The sequence below is a fragment of the Anoplophora glabripennis genome, unplaced genomic scaffold (genome assembly GCF_000390285.2).
Source record: "Anoplophora glabripennis isolate ALB-LARVAE unplaced genomic scaffold, Agla_2.0 scaffold360, whole genome shotgun sequence".
Lineage (NCBI taxonomy): Eukaryota > Metazoa > Arthropoda > Insecta > Coleoptera > Cerambycidae > Anoplophora > Anoplophora glabripennis.
The window spans coordinates 107,082-119,584 of NW_019416516.1; positions in this window are offsets into that span (position 1 = coordinate 107,082).

Genomic DNA, 12,503 nt, shown 5'->3' on the forward strand with positions numbered 1-12,503 from the left:
GTTTTATAAAATTTTAACAATAAATGCGATAGTTATAAACAAATTAAAAAATGGGCACTTTTCTTGTTTTTTTGCAATAACTTTTTTGTTTATTAACCGATTTTAATTTAACAAGTCTCATTTTGTAGATAATTTTACTCCCTACAAGCTGCTGTGAGTCACTTTTCGCTAAAATTGATGGTTTTCCCTGCAAAGTGAAAAAACTGTTTTCCTCACTTATTTGTTTAAATAGAAAAGTTAGCTAATAAAAGTTTTTGACTTACGAGATGAGAGATGTCTTGTGTTATGTTCCTTTAGACAATTTTACAATAATCTCGCGGATAGGACTTTCTTCGAGTTTCTCTTTGGTCTTGAGGTACCTAGGTATGAATAAAAGTACTCAGTATCTCAGTTATTTATCTGTAATGGTTTATTTCTAGGTCGCCGAACAGTTCTTATTTATTTACAACAAGGTACACATACACGAATTACATAAAAATCATCAATCTGACAGTTACTAAAAACAACTCTACTGTCTATATATTTTCCAATGCTAACTAACTACCCTAATTTATATTAATTGTTCCGCTGTGAGTCATAGCGGACGATATTTCGTCACAATATGATGCTTAAGCTGCAAACACCGTGTATATTTATGTCTTCGTACCGCAAATGTTCCTCACGCTGTCGAATTAAGTTACGAGGCACGTGGGAAAATATTGTAATTCGGTTAAGACCCACTTTTCGCGCGATAGTTTTCTCAATTAGATTAAGCGAGACGCGACAAATTCTATTGAAGATCGCTTCAGAAAGGCGTAATATTAACTTGGAGATTAACTTATTAGAGTATACTTTCGCTGAATAATAAAAACGGTGAAAATTAAATCAGGCTACAATCGGTGTATTACGTTGCACTTGTTGAAGTAATGGGGTATTTTCCTAGTCTTTAATTACATTAGAAAATGAGGGATTCGTGGTTTTTCCTTTTTCATTTCGATTAATTGTCTTTCGAAGAAATTCTTTTTCAAAATAACTGTTGCGCGTACTTCTATAATTTCAAACTGTCATGATTATTGTCCTGCATTTATTATTATATAGTATTGTCCTGCTTATTTTATGAATGTAAAAAAATTCAAAAGGTAAGACCACACATTTCACATAGAAATAAATTATCAAACATAAAAAGTTCCAACTTGTCGTCCGCCAAGTAATAAATGCGAAGGAGTAACGGCAACAGCGCAATAGAGTATGAAAGAGAAGTGGCGGGAAATTTAAATAAACCTTTCGTTACACAAATTAGTCATTAGAAATGGATTATATTCAACTTGTGTTTATTTGTGTAAGTAATTCAATTTGGAATAATAAAATAAAATGGGAAATTCAAATGAAGTATGTTTTTTGAAATCTTTTTTTTATTTATAAAGTACGATAAGCTTTCAATACAAGAATAAAATATACAGTAGCATATAAAAAATTAAATATTCGCAACCCTGGAAATTTAAAATGAAATATTTACTTTGCATCGCAGCGCATATAACAATCTTATGCATTTTGAAAAATTATGACGTTTTTAATATAATTTTTCATTTTAAAATTAACGTTTCAATAATTTCATTATATTTTTTGGAATATTTTTGGCTGCATTAACATCGTATCACAATATACTTTCATAAATGCAATCGCTTTAAACTCTTGTCTTATAAGCAACATTTGTATTCACACAATTGCAACCTAGTACCTAATATGCTACTTATGCATGTAACTAAATCATATTTAAACTTTTCCACGCGAATCACTTCGTATAGATAATATAAAATGCGTAAAAGGTCTTTGCAAAAAGATCAATGCATGCTTTGTACCACGTACTCTATGTCGATTAGTTGATGCCCTCGAACGGTGTACGGAGGTTCTGGCTCCATAATCTTCTCTTCAACAGCTTTTTTCTGCTTTTGCTATTTTCTGTTCTAATTTTCAAGCACTCACACTTTCCTTTGGTCACAAATTTTCTTTTCTACTGACTCTATTCCTAATCAGATATTTTATAGGTTAAACTGATCACCTGTGCGTACGACCACATAGCATCGTATACCTATAATACCTACATGACAAGGACTGACAACTTACAAATAATAAACACAATATTCTTGTGCGCTGTTACCAAGTTTCTGTTAAATATGGCATTTTATTTATGCATATTGGGTAAAAAATAACAATTGAAATATGGAAATATATAATTATAAGTATTTTAAACTTGATTTTATTCAATATCCACAAGCAAGTATCTCAATCTACTTGCTTTCTAGTCATAAATAATATTAAGAATATTTTTCTTTGCATTGGCCATAATGATTATTTAACACGGTAAGTATATAGGCCCCCTCGCATCCCACTTCACCACCCCATCCTCCTTAATAACCTAAAGCTCTGTTTACGTTTGGTATACAAACCTTGCATCAGAAAGCCTGTTTCTCGAGATATAATTAATTATCTGTCATGGGAAAGGTGTCAGCTCTTTGAACTCTGCAGTAATTGTAACGAGTTGTTTTCTTGCCATTGAATGATATTTTAAGGGCTCATTTAGTGCAAATGTAAGCATAGTGTAATAAAAAATATCTCAAAATGTCCATTAACGAGTGGTTTAAAGTAAATAATGTTAAATTTACCCTACATCATTAAGTAAAAACAAAATTTAATCAACTAAAGTTTTTCACATTATTAAAAAACATGTATATACGTGGTTTTATGTGCTGTATTATACAGAATTATATTTGAAATGATTGAAGTTGATGCTGACTGTGGGCTGTTAAAAATGCGATATAAAGTCACAAGGGAACAGGGAATTCCAATCGAAATGTCACCTGTAACTGAATTAAAAAAATATTCCCCCAGGACTAATTTTATAAAAACAGTTCGATACGTTCATTTATTTAATGAAACTGTCAAAAGCCGCTGGAAAATGCTCGTATTGCTTACACGTTAATGGAAAGCTGTGTTCGTTTCCAATTTTTCGATAACAATTTTTTTATCTGTTAAATAAACGAATTTTTTAATTTCGTTTTATAAACAAGTAAGTATAAAGATACAGTAGCTGCTACAAAAGTTCTACACAATTTTATAGTTCAACCAGCAATGTAAACTGTTTTATTATGATTTGTAATTTAATTTCATAATTATTAATTAACACTATTGTTTACAACAAATAAATCAGCTAATATAATTTAGTAAGCTTACAATATTGTCAACGAATGGAAAATTCTAATTAGAATTCGTATCATTGATTCAAGCAAATTGAATATATCCACGACAAATAAAATTTAAGTATATTTAAGTATTAAAAGTTGTGAGTTGACACTGAATTTATCAAAAAATCAGTAAAAATAATTCGCTTGTCTATAAAAAAATAAGTTTCTCAATTTTTTATTTTGTTTTCTCTTAACTATTTTGCCTTTACAAGAAACCAAATACATTTTTTATTTACTCTAAAAATGGAAGAAAATTATACTCGATTGTCGTCAATTTTGAAAATTGTACTTAGGTGTAATTTATTTATTTATTTTTTCATCGATCAACCATATAGGTTCTGAAAAAGAATACACACATATGTTTGCTGTTTTTGCAGCTGTAATATTAAGATATCATCTCAGGTTATTTTTTTTTGTGGCATAATTTTCTTTTTCTGTCGATTGTGTACTTTGCACATTTGTCAAAAAATAATAAACGAATTAAATCAACTCTTGTGCCAAGAGGATCAGTAGAAGGCTATTTTTATTAAACTATTTTTAACTCACCAAAGATCACATTGAAAAAAGCAGACAAATAAAAAATCAAATATCTGTAGCTATGGAAGTATATAAAAACAACAAATTTAAACTGCCAAATTTAATGGAAAAGAAATGTAAGTTTTGATAACGAAAGGGGATTGGTGTTTCGAAAGTAAACTATAATAATTGAAGTGATGTATTTAAGAGTGTTTTTTTTCTGCTTTTCTCCCAAATGATTATTGATTAAGCGAACACAGTTCAGTAAAAATATTTTTTTACCGTATTTTAAACGTATTCGAACAAATTCAAAAATTAGATTTATTTGATAAGATTCTTTAGGTAAATAGAAAGCAAATTGAATATGTTTGAATTAGTTTAACACTTTTAAAAAGAGAAAAATAACTTTTTGACTAAAAAAATTTAGACAAATGCATCTATAGAGGTATTTCTAAATTTGTATAGGAAAAGTAAGTGTGTAGTTCTTTGGCTCATTTTAAGAAAAAATGTTGTTATTAACATGGATCCGCGTTTTCGAGATATAGGGTGTCAAACTTCTTAAGTGATTCCAAAAAAAAAAATTTCTAAACATTTAGATCTGGTTTTTTTTATCATGTTTCCCATCATAAAACGCCAGTTATCTTGAATACGGTAAGTTCTGTATCAAACGGTTCCTGAGATATCGTAAAAAAACTAAAAAAAAATATTTTTTTTTGACACCCTATATCTCGAAAACGATGAGTTTTCCCATGTTAATAAGAACTTTATTGTTAAAATGCGCCAAAGAATCACACTCTTCGTTTTTCTCAACTATTTTCGCAACACCCTGTATATTATCTCATATAGGGTGATATGGCTAAAAATAATTTAAAAATATTATAATATTGTTATTTAATTGTTATGATTTATTTTATTTATTTATTTACTACTATTCTATAATAAAAAAAACATTTTTTAAAGGATTATGTTAAAAATTATTAGGCAAATTAAAGAAATTTGAACTATTACGATTGTAGTGAATAAACTATAGTTGTTTTTTTTTCACTACAGTAATAAAACGATTATAAATTAATGAATATCTGTACTATTTATTGAAATAGCATATAAAATATATCAATAATTTTTCTCTAGTTTGTTTAATAAAAATATTGAACCCTCCCCGTCTTTAAAAACAATCAATGTGGTTTTTCTGTGGCAAATCATAAATAATAATAAGAGGCCAAAATGTGTGGACAAAAAGTTAGAAAATGATTTACAAAATTTTTTTCAAAATTTAAGTTTGCTGTAAAAATTTATCTGGAAAAAACTAGTAAAAATAATTCGGTTAATTAAACAAAAATCGCATTTTTTCGGTGAAACAAAACCGCATCAAATTTTAACAGAAAAATTACAAATTTTGTTGCTTTATCTAAAATACCCAATAAACACTTTCTAACCACCACGTGCTACAACAAGCTGAAACCCTTCCAAGAACTTACCTTGAGCTGCGACAAGTCTTCGGTCTCCAAAATTAGAGGGAAAACCAAAACGTAAGTTACCAACCGGTGGTGCTATCAGGTGGTGAGGGGATGGACAGAGTCGTGATCGTCGTAACCGAAAACAGCGCGACAAGACACTCCTATCACACAAAGCGACGCCGAAATGACTGTGATAGAAGCGTCGGGACGCCACGCCGTATGTAAACTTCGGAAGCATGCGCTCCGGCGCGAGATGAAGATTATGGGGGTGGAGAGATGTGTAACTGGAAACTTACCCCGTTTATGCCGAGCATCATCGTTATCGTCTGGGTTGGAAAAAGGAGAAAATGTGAATATGTTAAGAATATTGGACGTTTTTATTACCGTGGAGTGAGTGCTTATGTTTATGGATGGTGCAAGGAGATATCCGATACCAATTTTAGGTAGGCCAATGCACAGGGTGTTACTGAGAGTGGGGTTATCCCTTAACTGGAGTCTACAGGTATGAAAATAAATCTCTTGGAGAAAAAGATTTAATAAAACTTTTTTCGTAAGACATTGACATTTCTGCTTCATAAGTGTCAAGAAATAGTTATCTGTTTAACTAGGCAAGATTAAATACCGCGGCAGCCAAGTAATAATAATTTCATCAGGTCGTCTGTGATTGCCATGAAACAAGCGTTATAACTTAGGTATACACAGTAATCGCCATATTGTTTCCATTTAAATCTATATTATTATTGTTTGCAATGGAAGAATTCACATTAACTCCGCCAGAAATTATTGAATCAGTAAAGCAAATAGAGTGTAATTTATTACCAGAAGAAACTTAATAATAACGAGCGTTCAAATAAAAACGTGGTCGAAGTTGGCTCTGAGACATTGGACGTAGAGAGTAGCTTATAGCGACCAACTTAACCTCATTTCTCAACGAGCTGTATAGCAGCTGTCAGTTTCAATAACGTTAATGACTATATAACTTTATTTTAAAGAATAATCGTGATAACAATAACAAACAATTAAAGGAGCTGCGGAAAGTGTCCCCCTCCTTGTTATAACAATAAATTAAAGCAGCTGCTGAAAGTGTCCCCCTCCTTGTTCCAAGCACTTTTCACACCTGTTCCTCAAAGAATTAAAGACATTTTCTAAGATGCTCGGGGTATTGTTAATTTCACGAATCTTGTCTATAAGTCGAGCCTGCAGATGGTTTAAATCAGGAATAGGCAGTTCAAAAATAGTGTTTTTAAGGTAAGGCCACAAAAAGAAATCACACGGCGTAATATCACATGACCTCGGTGGAAATTCATGTTCAGCATTGAGACTTATTAGTCGATTTTGGAAAACTTCCCTCAACATATTCATCGTCTCGCCTGCCGTATGTGCCCTTGCGCCATCTTGTTGAAAGTAAAAGTTTGTAATTTCGTTTTCTTCCAGCTGGTTAACAAAAGGAGCGATAATTTCTTCTCTATACCTTTGCGCAGTAAGAGTACCATTAAAAAAAATAGGTCCATAAATCCTCCTTCGATTGAGAGCACACCAAACTCCAATTTTTTGAGCGTGTAGAGGGCCCTCGACAAAAAAGTTATCTGGTTTTTCAGAAGACCACATTCTCATATTCTGTGAGTTTACGTAACCACTTAAATGAAACCAGGCTTCATCAGAAAAAAAGGTGATATTATGAAGTTCACCGTAGTTGTTTAAAAACCATTCACAAAATACAGCCCGTCGCGGAAAATCAACTTCATGAAGTTCTTGCTGACAAGTTAAACGATAGGAGAACAAACGCAAATCTTTTTTTAACACTGTGTGGCAGGTACCGACTGATACTCCCACCATTTGTGATAAAACACGTACAGAAGTTCTTGGCGCATTTTCCATTATTTGTTGGACATTTTCTTTTAATTCTTCAGTCCGCTTTTTAGGTCGGCCGCTTCCTTCTTTTCTTGTTACACTGCCCGTTTCACGAAAAACATTAACACAACGCTGAACTGCACTTTGAAAAATTTTGTACTCAACAACGCCGGGAAATTGATTTTGAAATTCTATGAAACATTCCTCAATAGAATACTTCCATATTCCATCAATCTTGCGTCCATTTCTAAAGTAGGACTCTATGATAAACACTTTTTGTTCTTGAGAAAACACCATTTTAAACGCTTTTTAAAACGAAAATATTCAAATTGATAGCGGCGATATAGCGCTTTGACAGATGACGTTTAAGTTCATTTGCTATACGCTACGCCCTACGTCCAAATTTTCAGAACCAACTTGACCACGTTTTTATTTGAACGCTCGTTACTTTTAACGATGATTTTTACAAACGTCAGTTTATACAAATCACTGTGAGTTTTGTTTTTCATGGATTGCTATAACGTTAAATGTTTACGCGGCTTGGCGCCACCTCGGACGCTACACAGTCACGAATTTCATTGAATATCTCAGAAACAAGGCCAAATATCGAAAAAAAAAACAAGAGACGAAAAAGTTTCAAAATTAATGAGACAAAAGTGGTGTTCAGCTGTTTTATGGAAATTAATTAATTTTTTTAAAGATTTGAAATAATGTAAGAGCACACAAAATATACTTCTAAGAGGGGTTGGTGGTTCAAACTTAAGAAGCTTATGTAAGATCATAAGGAGTGTTTGTGTTCCGAATTTCACCTCAATCGGATGAGTAGTTCAAAAGTTATGAGGAAACGGTGCGATTTGGGGAATAAGTTTATATCACGAGTGAACATTATTTTAACCTATTCTATCGATTCCTGAAGTTATCCAGATTAAACCTGAATCGGCCTGTATAACTGGAATGTTTTTGTTCCAGTTAACAGAAATTTTCAAAAATGTACTACTTTTTTTGAAAATGTATTTATTTCAATTGGATTTTTACAACTGCAATGATATTTTTTGCATATTTAGATTTCTGGTACCGAAGAACATTATTCGATAATATTAAAAGAAAAATTGAATCCGTTTGAATTGCTTTAATATCTTTAAAATACTGTAAAAAATGCGATAACTAATAATAAAACATGTTATTTTTTTACACACAAATCTACCTATTTTCAACAAAAAACTCTCTCTGTCGACATACGTATACGGCAGATCAAGTGGCAAAGAAGGGAATTTGATATGTTATTAGGGGCATTAATATCTAAAATTCGAAAAGTTTCGAAACTTTCATACTCTCTCTGAGGTAAAACTTTGGTGGCGCCTGAACTAAGATACGTCCGTGGAAGTAGATAAACAAAATATAAAGCTAATGTCATATTTGAATTTGTAGAACACGAGAACGACTTTTGATAACGATATAAATACGTATATATCAAAAGGAATGAATTTTTTGTTTTTTATAGTGTGGATACAAATTGTGGAATATTGCTTATATTTCTTAAAATATTCGTCATATCAAAAACATGTCTTAATAAAAGTGTGGAAAAGAGGGGAAATTATTTCCCGTTTAGTGATATCAAGCAATCTTTGGTAGCACAAAAAATGTGGTTGCCAAGGTAACCGACTTAATTTTTTTAAACGACACCATATACTTTTTTTGGTGAAAATTAATACATTGTACCTTTCTAAATACGATACAATACAATTTTAATGGGGTCACGTAAGAAAAAAATACCAACAATTTAAGTTTTCTATTATGCTTTTGACACTGTTTATCAAAATAATTATTAACATCAAGTTAGCCATGCCAAAATCAGAACAATGCGAAAGTGTCACTAGCTGTCAGTTGCTTGTAATTGTGTGCATTGTTGCAGTAAACGTACTTTTTTACTCAATTTTCTGTGTACTTAAGTACTTAGTAAGTTATAATGGCGCTTGAATTAAGTGAAACGGGAAGAATACAGGTTTTAATGGTGGTGGGATATGGTGACAGGAAAAGGACACAGCGGGAAGTATGCGAGTTGTTTAACGAACTTCATCCAAACAGACCTCAAATAAATTCAGTTGGTATCTGAAATTGGACCGTGTCTGAGTGTTTTTTGCGTACCACTATTTCCTTTTCTTGAGGTGTTTTTCAGCGAGTGCGCGAAAAATGGACTCGAAAGTGTCATGCGTGTATTGAAAATGGTGGTGGACATTTTGAGCATATGCTGTGGTTTGTTTTGTACTTGTGCGTTTAAAAATTACTTACTTTTGCTTTTTGATAAGTACCTAAAAAGAGACTAAGTAATTAACAGTAGAACAAGAACTAATTATAGTGGCTACAATTTAATTCAAACGTATAGAAAATTAAAAATATATTGAAATTCCCGGAAAAGGAAATGTTTCTACTCGTATTCCACAGTAAATTAACAATAAATTATAGGTACGTGGCTTTGGTCATTAGGAAAATCGAACGGTCAGATTCTATTCACTGTACAAATAGTTCTCAAGGTTTCCTTTATTAGGGGCATTCTTCTTGCTAATTGAATCGTTAGTGGAGAACTCTTCAGCCTAGAATTTCCACCAAGTACATTAAATTAATTTATAGAACGTAAAAAAATTAAACGGGCATTTTTATCCGTTTCGCATTCCTTTCGTTCTTATCCTACGGGTGGGCATTCTACGTGGTGCTGGTTATATTAAAAGTTACAGCAGAAAAAGGTACTAAAAACCGCCTTTGAAAACAACAGCGCGGTAATTAAATACTGAATCGCACAAAAGAAGTAAAATTTAATTTCGTTCTCTGCGAATATATCAACTTTTTCACTGAGACACGTAAGATCACTGGTTTAGTTGGAGACCTTATTACTTTTTAAATTAAATGTTTTTTTTTTCGTGAATCAAGTAAGCAGCGTGACGAATCGCTTTATCAAAAATTGAAACGTCCGTCGGCCGGTATTTAGGGAAACAGGCCATAAACACGACTAAACATTTTTCAGGGATAAGAAATAGCCGACTTAATTTTGCTCACTGTCTCTACCACTCACTTAATCAGCTAAAGGAAGATTGATGGATAGCTTTTGTTTGTTCACGAAAGTAGTAATATTGGTTAGCAGTGGTTTGACACACTTTTCTTAGTTTAACCCTGGAAAATCTTTAAATATTTCCATTTAACAGTACAAAATTGAATCTAGATTTGAACATTTTCATTGTTCATACGTCATTTAAATTGTCGTTTTTATGTTTTAGATTTAAATCGTTATTAATAGGTGTAACCTAAAAAGAATTATATCAACATATGTTTCATTTTGATGGACTTCCATATTTAGGTGTCTAAATTGAAATTTTTCATTAGAGCAATTTTGTAGAAAATTTAATTGTGAACAACTTTTATTTTCATTTTATTTTCATTGAGATATGGCAGATTTTGGTCAAAAAATGCTAAAAATTATTATATCTGTATCTCAAAACGCTGTATGTTGCTGGTGGTAGTATGTGTGACATATGTTTTCTGACTTTAAAAATCTCAGAGTAAAAAAGTTTGTTTATTCCGTCTTTTTATGTCTAACTTTGCTGGACTATTAAGAATTCTCAGTTTCAATAGCAGAAAAATAAGAAACAGTTCATATAAAAGAATGGTTTAAGAATGAGAACCAAAGACAATTTTGAGTTAAATTACATTTAATTCTGGTGTTTTATGAAAGAGATACGAGTCATTTTACGCTTTGTCCTTTCTTAATCTTTTTCTCTAAAGTAGATTAACTTAGGGGGAACATTTGTTGAATGTAATGAAATTGTCTTTTATGATCTCCATCCAGCTTCCTGTTTTTAATTTTTTATTTTTTATTATTAAATTGGAAACAGAGTCCATTACTTTATAATATAATAGGGTGAATCTTACTTAAATAGAACGTAATTAAAACCAGAAGGAGCGGCTTTTAACAGGGTCGTATTCAGCCAACTCTCTGTTTTCATTTCAGTTTAGCAATTGACAGTGATATTTACTACACCAAATTTAAAAAAATCTATTAAACCATTCTGGAAATTTCTGTAAGGAGGTATTTTGGAGCAAAGGCTTATTTGACCAATTATTTTGTTTTGGCGAAAAGAAGTTTCGGTTATATTTTTTACACCTAATTATGACTCACCCTGTATACACATTTAAAGCTCACCATGTATATAATATAAATAACAGTTTTACAGTTCCCAACTTTTGTCAGTAAAAGCATACTTTTAAGAAAACGCAATAAAAATTCAGGAATATGAGTGCGGTGTTTGCGTTCAACGGGAATATTTATTTCTGCAGCCGTTAAATCCCGATAGCATGATTGTTGAAGCTATTACGTTGAACGGCCCAGCGTTAAATTTTGCCAAATCGAGGAAATAAGCGCTTCGGTATCGTTTTACGACGAGGGGACCTATCTGATAAAACAATATTCGAACGAGGCATAAATCACGGCATTATGACTTCTATTCATGGCCTCGCAGCGATTATGTATCGTAATACATTGTTGTTTAGTTTACCGTAAATTCTGGATGGAAACATTTTATTTGTTCCGAGCTTAAATCTTCAAAAACTAGAACGAATGGATTTGGGTCATTCTGGACTCACCCGAAGTCAGTAGGTTGTCCATTTTGTAGTACCAAAGTCATATACTTGTTGGTCCTTGGGTCATACGTGAGCAACTTAAATACAGGATGTTAAAGGAGAGTTGCAACAAACTCCTCTCTTCAAATAACACTTTCAAGAGACTGATTACTTTGATACTGATTGTGAATTTCAGTTTTTAATAGATCTCTTAGGAACTGTAGAGGTTATAGGCTTTAAACAAAGCAATTGTCTACCCTTACGATAGGTACATGCCTGTAAAATTTGAAGACGTATCCAGTGGCGCCGAATTAAGAAGAGTTTGGTAGAATTGAACTGTCAAAAGAATTATCTGACATCAGAGAAAAACTATTGTTCATAAACTGATATTTTTTTAAGTTCTTCTTTATTTTAGATTATATAAAAAGATTATCACGTCGAGATGCAAATACAAAAACAAATGGACTTTACTTCCGCACGGGTGTAAATAATAGTACATCAGGTAAATTAGCGAAAATAAAAGAGAAACTCGAAAAAAATCCTATCCGCTAGATTATTGTAAAATTGTCTAAAGGAACATAATACAAGACATCTCTCGTCTCGTGAGTCAAAAACTTTTATTAGCTAACTTTTCTATTTAATCAAATAAGTGAGAAAAACGGTTTTTTCACTTTGCAGGGAAATAAAATTATCTACAAAATGAGACTTGTTAATTTAAAATCGGTTAATAAACAAAAAAGTTATTGCAAAAAATCAAGAAAAGTGCCCATTTTTTCATTTGTTTATAACTATTGCATATATTGTTAAAATTTTATAAAACCTATGACAAGTTGAGGGTTTTGTCATACTT